This window comes from Rhinolophus ferrumequinum, chromosome 4 (assembly GCF_004115265.2).
Source record: "Rhinolophus ferrumequinum isolate MPI-CBG mRhiFer1 chromosome 4, mRhiFer1_v1.p, whole genome shotgun sequence".
Taxonomy (NCBI): Eukaryota; Metazoa; Chordata; class Mammalia; order Chiroptera; family Rhinolophidae; genus Rhinolophus; species Rhinolophus ferrumequinum.
The window spans coordinates 95,600,761-95,618,324 of NC_046287.1; the positions used below are offsets into that span (position 1 = coordinate 95,600,761).

The 17,564-nt window shown below is 38.3% G+C and overlaps 1 protein-coding gene across 2 annotated transcripts in view; it reads left to right on the forward strand.

Annotated features, from left to right (window-relative positions):
- The first annotated feature begins 3,986 nt into the window (after positions 1 to 3,986).
- Positions 3,987 to 17,564, forward strand: part of STARD13 (StAR related lipid transfer domain containing 13) — a 499,960-nt gene continuing 486,382 nt past the window's right edge. The window contains exon 1 of one of the 2 annotated variants that reach the window (XM_033104423.1): positions 3,987 to 4,080. The gene's annotated coding sequence lies outside the window, so the exon portion shown is untranslated. The remainder of the gene's footprint in view (positions 4,081 to 17,564) is intronic. The other variant, XM_033104425.1, reaches the window with a different exon arrangement.

The window sequence follows — 17,564 nt, forward strand, 5'->3', positions numbered from 1 at the left end:
CATTTACTACCTGAGCCAGCACCTTTCTATGTGAGGCCGAGAGCCTGGAAACTGCTTTTTGGGGCTGTGTCCCCACAGTTACACAAGGCGCAACTCTGAGAGAAATCCAAAAACTAGCTGAGTGACTAAAATCGGGTGAAGGAGAAAATACCCACATTGGAACAGGGAGGAAAGGCTGAGACACACTCTTACCGTAAACCCCACCCATGACAGAATAACATAATTGAGAGAGAACCCCCAACTCCCAATTTCCTGAGGAACAAAGTGTTTGGACCACACATTTAGCACCCTGACTTTAAGGCTCCCATTGAGGGATGGGGACCTAAAACACCTACCTCTCAAAGCCAACGGGGCTTACACTCACAAGTATCAACTCAATAGGAAAAAAACAAACAAAAAATAACCAAATTTAAAATGGGCAAATAACCTACACAGATTTTTTTTTTTTCCAAAAGTAGACATACAAATGGCCAACAGGTACATGAAAAGGTACTCAACATCACTAATCATCAGGGAAATACAAATCAAATCCACAGTGAGAAACCACCTCAGACCTATTAGGATACTTATTATCAAAAAGACAGAGATAAGTCATCTGACCCCAGATATCTGCAGGTTAGGTGATACCACATGGAGCAGCAGGAGAATTACCCAGTTGGGCTCAGTCAATTTAGAGAACCATGGAGATAATAAAATAGGTGTTTTTAAGCCACTATGTTTTGGGGTAGTTTGTTATGCAGCCATGAATAACAAAAACAATCACCTACATTGCTTTCCCTTCATTCTTTCATTTCTTTGTATTCGTCAATTTCTTAAATAGTCATAGAATCTTGTGGTCAAAATTAATTTAGTTGAAATTTTGGTTATTTTTTATTTCTAAATTTTATGTTAAAATTTAGTTAGTTCCAAAGCTATATAGAAAATAATGATTTCTATTCACAATACGCCTTGGTCCCCTGGACCCTGGTAGCAGATGTGCTGCTGCTGTCACTGGTTACCATGTAACTGCTCACAGCTAAGTGAAGGAATTACCTTCATTTTCCCTCTGTCACATTTTGAGAACAACATGAGATTTGAACGTGGCCAATTTATACTAACTCTCAGCTGTACACTCATCATTGATCAAAACATTTCTATAGAAGGTCATAGGAAACATAAATAAGAAAGTATTATGGCAAGGGCAGCAAATATTGTAATATTTACTGAAACATTATATTGAATAAATGCAAACTAAAAATTCACAATAGCATGAAATTGAAAAATATTAACTATACCTTTGAGAAAATATAAGCCTCTCAGAAAAACATACATCTAAACCTAATTTTCTTCCAAGATTCGCCTCATCACTTTAATTTCACTGCTATAATGCACACGTTACTTCTAGTTATTAACTTTCTGTCTATTTACTAATCCAGTCAACCAATGTTTACTAAATTCCTTACAATGCCAAGCATGGACTATGCTAGATTCTAGAAATAAAGAAAATGAGAGAGAGAGAGAGAGAGAGAGAGAGAGAGAGAGAGAGAGAGAGAGAGAGAGAGACGTATTTCAACCAATTTATAGTTTAATGAGGGAGACAGACAAGTAGAGAAAAAAAATCAAAATTCAATTTAAGTACTATATTAAGATAGAGCAAAATAAAGTATACTCTATAAGAAAAGCAGTCTGAGAGGTGAGGGAACTTTCCAGAATGAAATAACTCAGATTGGAGTTGAGTCTTGAAAGGTCGGAGACCTTGACTAACCATCTCATTCTTTGGTCTGGTCTTGCCAGGCAGGGCACATGAGCCAGGGCAAATATTTAATGAGCATGTTGGCAGGACTCAGGCCTGGGTCCTGGATGAGTCAGCACTCTCGTCCCTGAACAAGGATGAGTCAAAGAGGGATTCTCCACCCAGTCAGAGCTTATCCAGTGGCTCAGGAAGGATTGCACTGGTCTGACCGCTCAGACCCTGAGGACCGGGTCTTCTTAATTTCAGTTTTGCATATTGACCAAGAAGAGAATTCATCAACTTTGTTTTGCATGCATCTCCACCTCACTCCATCCCAGCATCTCTTTTTTAGTCAGCAACTCACTAAACCGTTTTTCCCCCTCAATTCCAGAGTTGAGCTACTTATTGTAAGCCCCACTGGAACTTTTGCTTTTACTTTCCATATTTCAGTCTTGAGATAATACTGGCAGCACTGCATTGGTTGGCTTTCATATTACTGGGACAATATTGTCTTTTCTCCCCTGTGTGGGTTTTCCTGCCTTTTTACAGCCATCAGATTCTCAGAATGCTTATAATCCCATGGATTCCACACTCGTGCTGTCCATGGAAGATGGGCCACTTGAGATCACCAATCATGAGGTCACCACTATGACATGGGGAAGTGAGGGTCCCTGAACTTACCACAAAATTCAGTAGGCAGCCTCTTTTTCAAGTCCTATCTTGACTGCTAAGCATCCTGAAGGACAGTTTCTTTTAGAGACTAATCTCCCTGGATTGTTTATTTTCCAGCAGAATAAGACTCAAGATTATCTAGTCCATAAGTCACAAACTTAAACTTGTAGGGCCAAATTGACCAGCCTGATAGATTTTGTTTGGGATTCATGTTTAAACAATTTTAATAAGCTGTCCATATAAACAAATTAGGAGATTTCACATAAAAATCTGAATTTCTATTTTTTTGTTTTGTTTTGTTTTTTTAGTTAGAAGAATCGGCATAATTCAGCCCACATTCCATTTAGGATCCGTTACCGTGGGGCTAATAGCTACTCTCTGAAACACTCTCATGCTCTCCATCTCCCCTTAGCCCTGACCCAGTGAACTGCACTCCAAGCCGTTGCAGGTATTTACTTCTCTGTTCCTGTATTAGTTCAACTTCCTCACTTTACAGGAATACAAACAAACAAACCAAGAAACCAATCAAACAAAAACTGAGACCAAAAGAGACCTCTAGATTTTCCTGGGCTTGGAACTGGATGTACAACCAGAACCAGAAGTTAAACGTGGGTTTCTCTGCTCCACTTTCTTTCTTCTTTGAGGTGAGGTGCTGTCCGTTTCTCTTACTTACATCCATGATTAACTGCTTCAAGCTACTGTCCCTAGCACAGGCTGGAGAGGACAGAACACCAAACTCTAAGCCAAGAGTATTCATTTCATGGCTCCATTCTTAACATTTGGATTCTGAAGAGGTTTGATTTGAGTATTTTGACTTTTTTTTTTTCCTTCAGCCAATACCTCTCTGCTTTTTGTGGCACGGTGTAGCAAGTGGATATGAAAGGAACAGGCACATGTTTTTCTGGTCATTGCACATCTATGTCCCATGAGAGGATATGTTCTTTCTCCTCACAATGACCTTTAGTTAGCTTGCAGGGGACAGTCCATTTGAAATATTATGTCAGGGTCGCAGACTGATTTTATAACACAGATGCAGATTTCTGTTTTACCTTTGGGCTTGGTGGGACCTAGAGTTAGGCACCATTATTGCACACTCATAATTGTGAACTGCATTCCAATAGAACATCCTGTCGGTTCTTATGGAGTTGACACTTTTCTAAGTGGTGAGATGGAGCTTTCACTGTATGTGGGCACTCCTCCACAGGCAGCCAGGAGCAGCAGAAAAATGCCCAAAGATAAGCTTTCCTTATCTCAAAATACTGGTGGGTGGTTATTAGCCTTCCTTGCTCCCCGGGAAGCTGTAATTAACAGAAAATAGTGCCTCTGTATTTTTTAATGAACAAGGGACCCATCCTAACAAAAGCATGAAAACTTCCGATTGGCTAGAGCCTTTATATAACCCTTTTCTTCCCCAAGAGATGCCTGGGACCTCACAATGAGGTGCTTTGTGAGCCTTCCCACAAGACTGATTTGGCACCTCTGCCACAAAGAGCATGTGCAGACTGTGACAGGCTTTCAGGGAAGCCACTTCCCACATGTGCTCCTCTGCTTTCCTCATTGGTGTTCGGGAAGAGGAGGCTGGTTCCTCGCGTGAGCTGGGTGCTATGACAGATGAGACGCTCGTGCAAGAAAATAACTCCTGCACATTTGACGTACTGCTTTAAACTTAAAGACCTCTTGGGACCTGAAAGTGTAAGGTAAGCAGTGCTCAGACACGATTCTTGAACTTTGAAACTGTGAATGTAATTTGAGGACGTTCCTTGAAACTCTTTGTTGTTTAATGTGAAACTTTAACATGCTGCCTCTCCCGCTGCCTTTAAGAATAACAGCTCTCTGTTAAACACACACACACACAGCTCTCAAAAAGGGAAAAAAAAAAAAGCCACTGCTTAAAAATAAAAATTCTTCCATGATGAAATATTCATGTAGACTGGTTGTACTTTTAAACGTGTGTGGAAGTGCCCAGGGTGCGTTTTCTCTCTGCTTTCACTCAGTGTAATCAGGATCCTTTCAGATGGGATCACATTATCTTTGCCACCTGAAAATGGGTCTGTGTGCGGGGCTCATCCCGGAGAGAGAAAACCCCAGTGGAATTGCAACCAAACGTCAGTTCAGGTCTGGGGTACTTTATCTCAAGTGTCACTTGGTGCTCGCTCAAGGCATGGGAGGGGATTAGGGCAATGTTGCTGTCGCTCTGCAGGATGGGGGAAATTGGCCGGGGTCAGGGGTTACTGTGTGCAGGCCAGTTCCTTGGGACTGGTGCATTATACTGGGAAGCTAGGAGGTCATTGAGAGCCTGCGGTCTGTCACACACAAACTGATAGAGAACAAGCTGAACAGTATATAAGGCAGTTACTGGTATAATAATGTTAATGAAATACAGTCTTTCTGTAGAAATTTACAGGAGCTTTAATTCTTTTCTTCAAGTGTGCCCAGACTCCAACAGTGGAATGCTGGATGCCTTTAGCTATCTAATGATCTGTTTCTAAAAGGGTGTCACTGTAAAATATTGCTCTGTTGTAGGGAAAATAAGATATTGACTCTTCTTCCTGTGCTCTGGAGACCATAAAGGAGAAGACCTAGACTACAGTCACGCTACTTCTTTTCTCTTAAGTCTTTGCCCAGATGTCCCCACTGTCTTCCGCTGTTTTCGTCAGTTCCCCAGGGACTAAGCTAATTGTGGGAATCTCCAACTTCCCCCCCGAGATCTCCAAACCCCATTTTGTGTCCTTTATACTGACAGCACAAAGCAATCAGATTCTTGTTCATTATTGTCTTTCTCACCCTGGATAGTACTTTGTGTCACAGATCAGCCCCCAGTGCATATTCCTGCCATGTAGGGATTTCCTCCAGTTTATAGGCCGAAAAGGTGACCCCAGAGAGCTGAGGGCATCTGACCTTGAAGTCTGAAGTGGCAGCAGTGGTGGGCGTGACCTGGATGCCATCTCTCCTCCCTCAGGCTTTCTCCCTTCCAGGACAAAGCTGCCTCACCTGGCCCAGGCATTTCCACGAACCTACCCTTTGAACCATTACTGATTAGCTGCACACACTTTAGGCGAGGTACTCATTCACTCTAAGGATTAGAGTCATGAAGCTACCTTTGTCCTGGAGGAAAGAAAATTTTCCCAATAACGAGCATGGATTCTCAGTGGCTATCTAAGGACTTCTCTCCTCTTGTTACTGTATCTTGCTAGTCTTAGCACACATTTCTAAAACAGCTCAAGTAAAAAGGTGAAGAAGGGTCTTAAGGAAGTGAGGCTCGGGTTATTTACTTTGTGCAGCCAGGACACCAAGGGGGCCAACCTCTGAGGGTGAGCATTGGGCTTGGGTTGGCATCCTCGTGTGCCACAACCTTGTGGCAACGGTTACTTTTAACTTGACAACATTTCTACACATCTGCCATCCAAATACCCTGTACATGCGAATAAATATTTAGGCAATGCATTAGCTTCATTAACCAGACACAACATGAGAACTATTCTTGGTAATTCTTTTTCTTGTTCTAATAAAATTAAAAGCACAAAAGGGGGAAAGGGGGGCAAAAAAGAGAAAATATATTGCTTATGTCAGTTCAGGAAAAATTGCTTAATCGGGGACAAGAAAAATAATCAAGATTTCTCTATTTTATCAAAGATGAGATTCACTCAAATTCTTGTATTTTTCATCTCTGACAGTCTTGGGTCTTTTCCTCATATCTGTACTCAGCCTCTGATTTCTTAGCCCAGTAATGCTTGGGAGCAGTTCCCAAAAGGTAGACAAAGGCGCTGCAACCGTAAGTGTTAGAATAAGAATCCTCTGTCATTTTAACAACCAAACCCTGATGAAATCACCACCATTATAGAACTCACATTTAAAGAATATCTCATTTGTTTCCAAAGCTAATAGTTCCCTTTATCTCTGTTCTGTACTTTCCTTTTTTTTTTTTATTAAATGAACGAAGGCCTGAAAGAATAGCTAAAATTAACCACTGCAATTTCATATCCCATTTGAAGCATGATCCTTCAGTCATTCTATAAGTTTTCACTGAGATTACATGGTCTGTGTGAACAAACACTGAGAGATGTGCCCAGACTATTTTATATTAAACAAACCCTAGGAAGGTGAGGACTATGATATTAAAAATAATAATCCTGGCTGCAATTATTTACAGACAAAATGGAAAATAATTTAAATATATTGGTATGTTAGGGAAAATCATAGAAAGTATAACCAATCACTTATGTGCAGGGCAGTGAAACGCAGAGGACTCAGGCAGGGTTGGCTGGCAATTTACAGGAGCTTCTGGTGACTCCGACACACCTCCCCTCTCAGACAGCCATAACTATAGACAGGAGGTAAGAACAGCGGCAAGCTGCAATCATGGCCCTGGAACCACTCTGATTTTTTAAATCATAGTAATAACGTAAGGTGGGTCAAGGGAAAAATAACATTAGGAAACCTATAGGGCGGGAGAATATTAAATGTATGTTGTATTTTTGAACTGATTCTGTAGCGATGCCAGAGGGTGGAGAAGTTGAGCAACTTCCTTGAGAACTGGTCAGTGCAAAATACTTGGAATAAGTACTTGGATAGCATCCTAGTCAAGTTTGTCAGCGTTTATTTTCAAGTAAGAGCTTATTCCCCAATGGTGTCTTTAGACAGCTTCAAAAGGGACTTACACATATTGTTAAATTTTTTCAAACTGGAAAGATTCTAAAATGGATTACTAAAGGAATGGGATATAGAACATCCAAAAGAGACGCCTGAGAATCCCTACAATCCAGCACACATTCTCTCAAAAGGAAACCATCAGGTAGGCACATTTTTTTCCTATTACATATGATTAGCCTGTTACATGGAGAACATGTAATTTAGCGAAAAGTAATTTGGTCAAAAGCAAATTGGTCAACACAATAAATTCGTTGAAAATTAGTATCTTAAAATGAGTATCTTCCACCATTAAATGTTTAAGTATGGGTGATAAGACACAAGACAGCTTTATAGTGCTATAAATATCTACAAACATTACAGTTTTTAGAACTTCTATTGTTATCATTATATATGTTGAATTTATCTTCAAACAATTATTCTCTCTATTGTGATAAGTTTGAACAATTAAAGAATTGCTTAGGCAACAAGCTAAGGATCCCAAAAGGAACTAATTATTTGAAACTAATAACGTGACTGAACAATTGACTACACTTATGATTTATGCATTACCTTAGGCTTTTTACACAACACATGCTAATTTTGGGAAAATTATAAATATAAACCAGAAAATTAAACAATCTCATTCAAATAGTGGCTACCAATGATTGCACATTAGTGTATGACAGCCTTCTGCATGTTTTTCCTATGACCACATATGATATTTTATCTACCATATGGTATTTGGAACCTAGCATATTTTTAAAAATAATCCATAAGTTACACATTTGCATTCTTCTACTTAACTGCTGAATAGCTAGATTGTTTCCATTATTCTACATTATAAGCAATGCTAACTAGGAATAAGTTCTAAAATGAATTAGAAATTTAAAAAATCAAGCTAATGAGAAAAAGCAAAAGTGGAAAAAAAAACATATGAGGTGCAAAATGGATCACAGCTCTGTCTAACAGTATAAAAAAATGACCATATTTGAAAGATGTCGACTGCCTTTATTCCCTTTTAAACAAATCATTGTTTTCACAAACTTGCCTTCTCAATCAAACTGCTTTTTGTCAAATTGCTTGTATCAAGTTAAAGCTGGCCAAATTACTGGGAAACAATAGTTCAAGGAACTGCAATAGACAAAATGCACATTAACTTCAGTGGGGCATTGTGTAATTCCATCATGATATCGTTGGAAACAAGATTGAGAAATAGGAGCTGAGCTAATGCAATTACACAGATTAATAACTAGTTGAATGAACATACTTAGTGGGTGCTTCTTAGCAACCTGGGAGGGGCAGGCAGGTGGCTTATACCAAAACTCTGCTCTTGGTTCTATCCTAATAAATATTTTTATCAGTGTCTTGGATAAATGTATGTTTAACAAACGTCTGGATATAAAACTAAAAAGAATAATACATTGTGTGCTGACATCATTGAAATCCAAACAGATCTTAACAGGTTGAATAATGATCTGAATCTACCTAGACCTATATAACCGTGATAGATATAAGGTTATTTGCTTTGGTCCATAAGTGTAAATGCACAAGTACTGACTCATTGAAAGAACTTGTACTTTTGAAATAAGACTTTAGGATTCTGGTTGGCAGTAAATTCCACATGGTATAAACAAAGAAGGTAAGGAGATCTTTGGTGACATTGTTCGAAAGGTAAGGGAGGCATATGAATGGGATATGCTATGTGCCAAGCCATGTGCTGGCTATAGTAGAAGCCTGTTGTCTTAGTCCAATCCCCTGTGTGACCTTCATTGCTTTTGAGAGCACATGCCATCCTTGAACTACCCTCGAACCCTACAGCCCAAACTATTGGCCACTCCAGATGATGACTTCAAGACTTCCCATTCCAAAAGATCTTTTTATTCCAATGTTATGGAGGCATTTGTGGGTGAATATGGAGATGGAGGTAGTAGTTAGCCTCGCAAGGAAGACGCAATCTTTGAGTCTCTAGAAGGTTAACAATTAGATCTTATAACAAAATATGGTTGGACAGTCAGGGCCCTATAGGGACAAGGTTGTGCAAGAAAATACTCTTCATATCATGATAATGAGCATTAAGATTCCAGATGGAGTGAAAGAAGCTGTGGATCTAGAAGGACCAACTGAGTTCCAGGAGATGATATGCAACATACTAGCTAAATGCAGGCATGAGAGGCTTGAGAAAGCATGAGGACACTAAAATGATTTACAGACTCAGGAGAGAAGGTCCGAGATGGCGGCAGCATAGGAAAACACTGAACTGACCCTCTCCCATGAGGAAACTCAAACATACACATATAGAGAGCAGTTACTCCTGTGAGAAAACTGAGGGCTGAATAAACAGCTTCTGAACAACAAACAAGAGAAAGCGACCAAACAGAGAAAGCTGGGAAACTGCACGAGTCCTTTGGGAGCTGCAGAAACTGTCTGTACCTGGACGGTTACAGTGAGCACCACTGTTTACACCCCCCTCCACTTCAGTAGCGCAGGTGAAGCTCTATTCCAGTGCTTTGGCCTACCTGCAAGATCACCACAGTGCATCCCTAGCCAAGAGCCTTTTACCCCTGAGCAAAGGGAGCAAGCAGGAACAACGGGGCATCAACACACACACCTGGCCGCAAGGCCAGGAGCTGCTGCAGCCAAGCAAGTCAGTGCCCCAGGGGCTGTAAGCACCCGCCCTGCTCCAACCCTCTTCAAAAATGATCTGGTACACAAAGCCTACACAGCGGTCACTTCTTCACAAGAAAACTTTCTGTACAACAAACGAGAGAAGGCTGGGGAGCCATGGGAACTCCCCGGGGACTGTGAGAGTTCTCCGGAGTCAGAGGTGCCGGTGAGCACCATTGTTAATGTCCCCCTCCACCTCCTTAGGGTGGAGAGGAGCTCTACCCCAGTGCTCTGGCCTCCTTGCAAGCTTGCTGCAGTGCATTTCTGGACGCATAGCCCAATACCATTCAGGCCCCCAACAAAGGGAGCAAGCAGGATCAACAAGGTATCTATCACCACACACACGTGGGCTCCCCATATAGGGCCACTCCGGCTTGCTGGCGAGTGCTCCAGATACAGTAAGCACCCGCTTGGTTCCCACCGGCCTGCCAAAACCACCCAGCACACACAAACTACACAGAGGCCACTTATGTAGATAAGGCCACTTTTTCAAGACTAGGAAAGACAGTCTAATTCATATAAACAAACATAGAAAGTCAAACAAAATGAAAAGGCAGAAGAATATCTCTCAAATGAAGGAACAACAACAAAAACCCCACGGGGAGAAAAAAAAGAAATCCCAAGGAAACTAAGATAAGTAATTTGCTTGACAGATAATTCAAATAAACTATCATAAGGATGTTTCCACACTTGAGAGTGGAATAGAGGAGCTTAGGGAGAACTTAACAAAAAGTTAGAAGGTATAATAAGGAATCAAATAGATCTGAAGAATACAATAACTGAAGTCAAAAATACAGTAGAAAGAATCAACAGCAGATTAGCTAGTATAGAAGAGAGGATCAGCAACTTGGAAGACAGAATAGTGGATATCAACTAATCAGAACAGCAAAAGGAAATTTTTTTTAAAAGAGGATAATTTAAGGAACCTCTGGGATAACAACAAATGCTCATACATTTTCATTAGAGGGATCTCAGAAGGAAAAAAAAAGGAACAGAAACTTTATTTAAAAAAACAATGGCTGAAAACTTTCCTAACTGGGAAAGAAAATAGATGTCCATGTCCAGGAAGCATAGAGAGTTCCAAACAAGATGAGCCCAAAGAGACCTACACCAACACATATTGTAATTAAAATGGCAAAAATTAAAGAGATAATTTTGAAGGAAGCAAGTGAAACACAAAGAGTTACATACAAAGGAAATCCCATGAGGCTATAAGCTGATTTCTCATCAGCAAATTTACAGGCCAGAGGGAGTGGCAGGACATCTTTAAAGTGCTGAAAGGAACATACAACCTGGAATAATTTACCTAGCAAGGTTATCATTCAGAATTGAAGGAAAGGTAAAAATTTCCAGGACAGGCAAAAATTAAAGGAGTTTATCATGATTAAACCAGCGTTACAAGAAATGTTAAAAGGTCTTATTTAAACAGAAGAGGAAAGGCTGTGACCAGAAATAAGAAAATATGAGAAAGGGAAAAAAATCTCACAGGTAAAGCTAAATATTTAATAAATCCAATGAATCAGACATTTAAAAAGCTACTGTGAGAGACAAAAAGAAAAAGTATCAAACATTACCCAAACTATAATAAGTAGTTAGTACATACACAACACAAAAAGATCTAAAGCATGACATCAATAACATAAAGCATGGAGGGGAGGTAAAAATGTAGTACTTAAACAATATGTTCAAACAAAAGTGCTCATCAGCTTACAACAGACTGTTACAGATATAGAATTACACACACACACACACACACATATATATATATATATAAAGTTTGTTTCATATGTGTGTACATATATATATATATATATGTGTACATATATGTGTGTACATATATATATATATGTACACACATATGAAACAAACTTTGTCATAACCACAAAACAAAAAGATATACTAAAGCTATTCAAAGAATAAAGAGAAAGGAACCCAAACAAAACACAAAAGAAAACCAGCAAACCACAAGAAAAGACATCAAGAGAAGAAAGGCACACAACTATAAAAAAAAAAAAAAAGTAACTTAATGGTAATAAGTATATACTTATCAATAACTATTCTAAAAGTAAATGGATGAAATACTCCAATAAAAAGATGAAGTGTAGCTGAATGACTTTAAAAATGACCCATTTATATACTGCCTACAAGAGACTCACTTGAAGTTGAAAGACACACGAACTGAAAGTAAAGGGATGGAAAAAGATATTCCATGAAAATATAAATGAAAAGAAAGCTGGTGTAACCACACTCATATCAGACAAAACTGACTTTAAAACAAAAAAGGTTAAAATAGACTCCGAGGGTCTTTACCTACTTATAAAGGGGCAATCCAAGAAGAGGTTATAAGAATTATAAATCTCTATCTACACACTGAATAAAGGAACACCTAAATATATAAAGCAAATATTAATGGACATAAAGGGAGAGATTCACAGTTATATAAAAATAGTAGGGGATTATTTTAATATGCCACTCAGATCAATGGTTAGTTCATCCAGACAGAAAATTAATAAGGAAGTAATGGCTTTAAATGTCACATTAGACCAGATCAAATTAATAAACATTTTTAGAACCTTTCATCCAAATACTATAGATTATTTACATTTTTCTCAAATGCACATAGGACATTCTCCAAATTACATCACATATTAGGTCACACACACAAACAAAACAGGCCTATAGATCACATATTAGGTCACAAAAAAAAAAAAAAAAAAAAAAAAAAAAAAAAAAAAAACAGGCCTCAATAAATTCAAGAAGGTGGAAATCATCAAGCATCTTTTATGACCACAATGGCATGAAACTAGAAATCAACTACAGGAAGAAAACTGGAGAAAAACACAAATACGTGGAGACCAAACAACATGCTACTAAACAAACATGGATCAAAGAGGAAATCAAAAAAGAAATCAAAAACAATCTTGAAACAAATGAAAATGAAATGACTTTTCAAAATTTATGGGATGCAGCAAAAGCAGTTTTAAGAGTGAATTTCATAGCTATACAGGCCTACCTCAAAAAACAAGAAAACTCCCCAATAAACAACCTAACGCTACACCTAAAGGAACTGAAAAAGAAAAAGAACAAACAAAACCCCAAGTAAACATAAGGAAGGAAATAGTTAAGATCAGAGTGGAAATAAAATAAATAGAAATTTAAGAAAATAGAAAAATTCAATAAAACTAAGAGCTGGTTTTTTAAAAAGATTTAAAAAATAATTGACAAACTGTTAGCCAAACTCATCAGGAGAAAAAAAAAAGAGTGCAAATAAATAAAATTGTAAATGAAGGAGGAGAAGTTACAACTGAAACCACAGAAATACAAAGAATCATTAAAGAATACTATGAAAAATTATATGCCAACAAATTCAACAATCTATAAGAAATGAATAAATTTCTAGAACTATATAATTTTCCAAGACTGAACCAGGAAGAAATGCAAAAAACTAATCATACCAATTAATCGCAGTGAAAATGAAGTAGTTATCAAAAAGCTCCCAACAAATAAAAGTCCAGGACCAGATGGTTGCACAGGAGAATCCTACCAAACATTTAAATAAGAATTAATAACTATCCTTCTTAAACTATTTTTAAAAATTGAAGAGGAAGCAATGCTTCCAAGCTCATTCTATGAAGCCAGCGTTACCTTGATACCAAAACCAGACAAAGACATGTCTATTGATGAACACAGATGCAGAAAGTTTCAAAATAATAGCAAACCAAATTCAACATTAAAAGGGTTATACACCATGACCAAGTGGGATTCGTCCCAGGGATACAGGGATGGTTCAACATCCGTAAATCAATGTGACACACCACATTAACAAAATAAAGGATAAAAAATGCATAATCATCTCAATAGATTCAGAAAAATCATTTGAGAAAATTCAACATCCATTTATGATAAAAACCCTCAATAAAGTAGGTATAGAAGAAACCTATCTGAACATAGTAAAGGCTATATATGACAAACCCATAGCTAAGCTAATATCATACTCAATGATGAAAAGCTGAAAACTTTTACTGTAAGGTCAGCAACAAGACAAGGATGTCTACTATCACCACTTCTATTCCACATAGTATTGGAAGTCCTAGCCACAGCAATAAGACAAGGAAAGAAACAAAATGCATCCAAATCAGAAAGGAAGAAGTAAAACTTTATTATTTGCAGAAGACAGGATACTATATACAGAAATCCCTACAGACTCCACCAAAAATCTATTACAACTAATAAATTAATTTAGTAAATTTGTAGGATACAGAATGAATATGCAGATACCTGCTGCATTTCTATACACTAATAACAAATGATCAGAAGGATAAATTAAGAAAACTATCCCACTTACAATTGCATCAAGCACATAAAATACCTAGGCATAAATTTAACCAAAGAGATGAAAGACCTATATTCTGAAAACTATAAGACACTGAAGAAAAAAATTGAAGATGACACAAATAAATGAAGGCTATACCACACTCATGAACTGGAAGAATTAATATTGTTAAAATGTCCTTAATACCTAAAGCAATCTACAGGTTCAATGAAATTCCTATCAAAATACCAAGGCATACTTCTCAGAATTAGAACAACTAACTCTAAAATTTATATGGAGCCACAAAAGACCCCGAACAGCTAAGAAAAACTTGAGAAAGAACAAAGTGGAAGGTATCACAGTCCCTGATATTAAACTAAACTATAATACAAAGTTACAATAGTCAAAACTGTATGGTACTGGCATAAAAACAGATATATACACCAATGGAATAGAGAGCCCATGAATAAATCTTCACATGTATAGTCCATTTATGTATGACAAAGGATGTAAGGATATACAATGGAGTAAAGACTGTCTCTTCAGTAAGTGGTGTTGGGAAAACTGGACAGATACATGCAAAAAAATGAAATTGGACCATTTTCTTACACCATGTAAAAAATAAACTCAAAATGGATTAAAGACTTAAATGTAAGACCTGAAAGCATAAAATTTCTAGGAAAAAATACAAGGAATAAACTCTGACATTATTCTTAGCAGTATCTTTTTGGATATGTCTCCTCCAGCAAGGGCAATAAAAGAAAAAAAATAAACAAACGGGACTACATCAAACTAAAAAGTTTTTGCACAGCAAAGGAAACCATCAACAAAATGAAACAACAAGCTACTAAATGGGAGAAGATATTCACCAATGATACAAAATATTCAAAATATATAAGGAAAATGTACAGCATAACACCAAAACAGTCTATTTTAAAAATGGGCAGATGACCTAAATAGACATTTCTCCAAAGAGAACATGTGAGGTATGACAATTCTGCTTGCAAACTCATCCTAGAAAAAGTGCTACATACTTCACTGCTTGCTGAATATCACTATGGTCACCTTGAAAGTACTCCTTTTGTGAAGCTATGCACTGACACCAGCACCTAGTCCACCCTTCATAGCAATTTTGGAACTCTTTTTCTGGAATGGCCATCAGAGCTGCTGCGTATTAACCTTGATGTCCTGAATGTCATCAACATGTCTTCCTTTCAATATTTCCTTTATTTTCAGGTAAAGAAAGAAGTCATTGGGGGCCGGTCAGGTGAGTAGGGAGAGTGTTCCAATACAGTTATTTGTTTACTGGCTAAAAACTCCCTCACAGATAGTGCCATGTGAGCAGGTTCATTGTCGTGATGCAAGAGCTATTAATTGTTGGCAAATAGTTCAGGTCGTCTAACTTTTTCACACAGCCTTTTCAGCACTTCCAAATAGTAAACTTGGTTAACTGTTTGTCCAGTTGGTACAAATTCATAATGAATAATCCCTCTGATATGAAAAAAAGTTAGCAACATCGTTGCAACAAGTTTGCAAACTTAATTGTCAGGCCTCATACACATGGCCAACAGACATATGAAAAGATGCTCCACATCACTAGTCATCAGGGAAATGCAAATTAAAACCACAATGAGATATCACCTCACATGTGACAGAATGTCTATCATCAATAAATCAACAAATAACGAGTGTCGTTGAGGACATGGAGAAAAGGGAACCCTTGTACACTACTGGCGAAATTGTAAATAGTGTAGCCATAATGGAAAACAGTATGGAGATTCCTAAGAAATCATATGACATGGCAATTTCACTTCTGGGTATTTATCCAGAGAAAACAAAAACACGAATTCAAAAAGATATATGTACCCCTATGTTCACTGCAGTATTACTACTAATAGCCAAGATATGGCAGCATCTAGGTGTCCATCAACAAATGAATGGATAAAGACATAGTATAAGAAGTCTGACGATTACATTCACGAACTTGTTGCAATGATGTTGCTAACCTTTTTTTGATTCAGAGGGATTATTCATTTATGAATTTGTACCAACTGGACAAACAGTTAACCAAGTTTACTATTTGGAAGTGCTAAAAGGCTGCGGGAAAAAGTTAGACAACCTGAACTTTTCGCCAACAATTCATGGCTCTTGCATCACGACAATGCACCAGCTCACACGTCACTGTCTGTGAGGGAATTTTTAGCTAATAAACAAATAACTGTATTGGAACACCCTCCCTACTCACCTGATCTGGCCCCCAGTGACTTCTTTTTTTACCTGAAGGTAATGGAAATATTGAAAGGAAGACATTTTGATGACTTTCAGGACATCAAGGGTAATACAATGACAGCTCTGATGGCCTTCCAGAAAGAGTTCCAAAATTGCTTTGAAGAGTGGACTAGGTGCTGGAGTCGGTGCATAGCTTCCCAAGGGGAGTACTTCAGAAGTGACCGTAGTGATATTCAGCAATGAGGTATGTAGCACCTTTTCTAGGATGAGTTCGCGAACTTAATTGTCCAACCCCGTGTATATATACACAATGGAATATTACTCGGCAATAAAATAAGAATGAAATTATGCCATTTGTGACAACATAGATAGACCTAGAGGCTTTGATGGTAAGTGAAATAACTCAGACAAAGAAAGACGAAATGTATGATTTCACCTATATGTGAAATCTAAAAGAGACAAAATAAATGAAATAAACAAAACAGAAACATACCCATAGCTATAAAGAAGTAGTTAACGGTTGCCAAAGGAGAGGAGGTTCGGGTGGGGGTGGGAATAAAAAAAAAAAAAAAGGCTCGGGAAAGAATGGCAACCGTTGATGAGCTGGCCTCTTCTGCCTATTCTGCTACTAAGACTATGCTTATCTAGTTAGTAGAGGTTTCTTCTGCCTTCCTTTTGATTTGTTTCTACAAGGGTTCCCTTCCTGTATCTGTGCTCCTTCCAGCCATCTGCATCTGCTGATATTGGCCAGAGGCTGAGTTACAGGCTGTGATTTCCACTGCTCTTAACCCCATGTCACGGGAAAGGAGGCAATCCTAGTGTGATTTAGAGCACAGGCTCAGGTTGAGATCCAGGCCCTGCTACGTGCCTGCTCTGAGAAGTGCACTTAACTCTTCTTCTTACTCTGTTTCCTCAGGGGTGAAAACAGAGGTCATGATAGTATTAATCTGTTAGGGGTGGCATGAGAATGAAATAAAATTATGTATGCATGGTGTGCCACTTAGCGTGGTGACTGGAAGATTCAATAAAATCTTTGATGTTGTTTTTAATTATCCTCCATACCAACCTTGTATTCCCCCTGAGGCTGAGAACACACTGCTGTAAAATATAGCACAGTGGCCCTCAGGGCTCGAGGCCATTACAACCAGTTAACTATCACTGCAATACAAGGTAGGACCAGGCAGCTTGGACAAAATACCGTTCTCAGAAAAAAGCTGAAGGGCTAACAGCAAGCATACCTTCCACGCACCTCCTCACTCAGAGTCCCAGGAGAAGTCCCCCTGGGTCTCCATCTGGAACCTGCCACCATGAGCATAGAGCTAACCAGAACGTCAGGAAACCCAATCC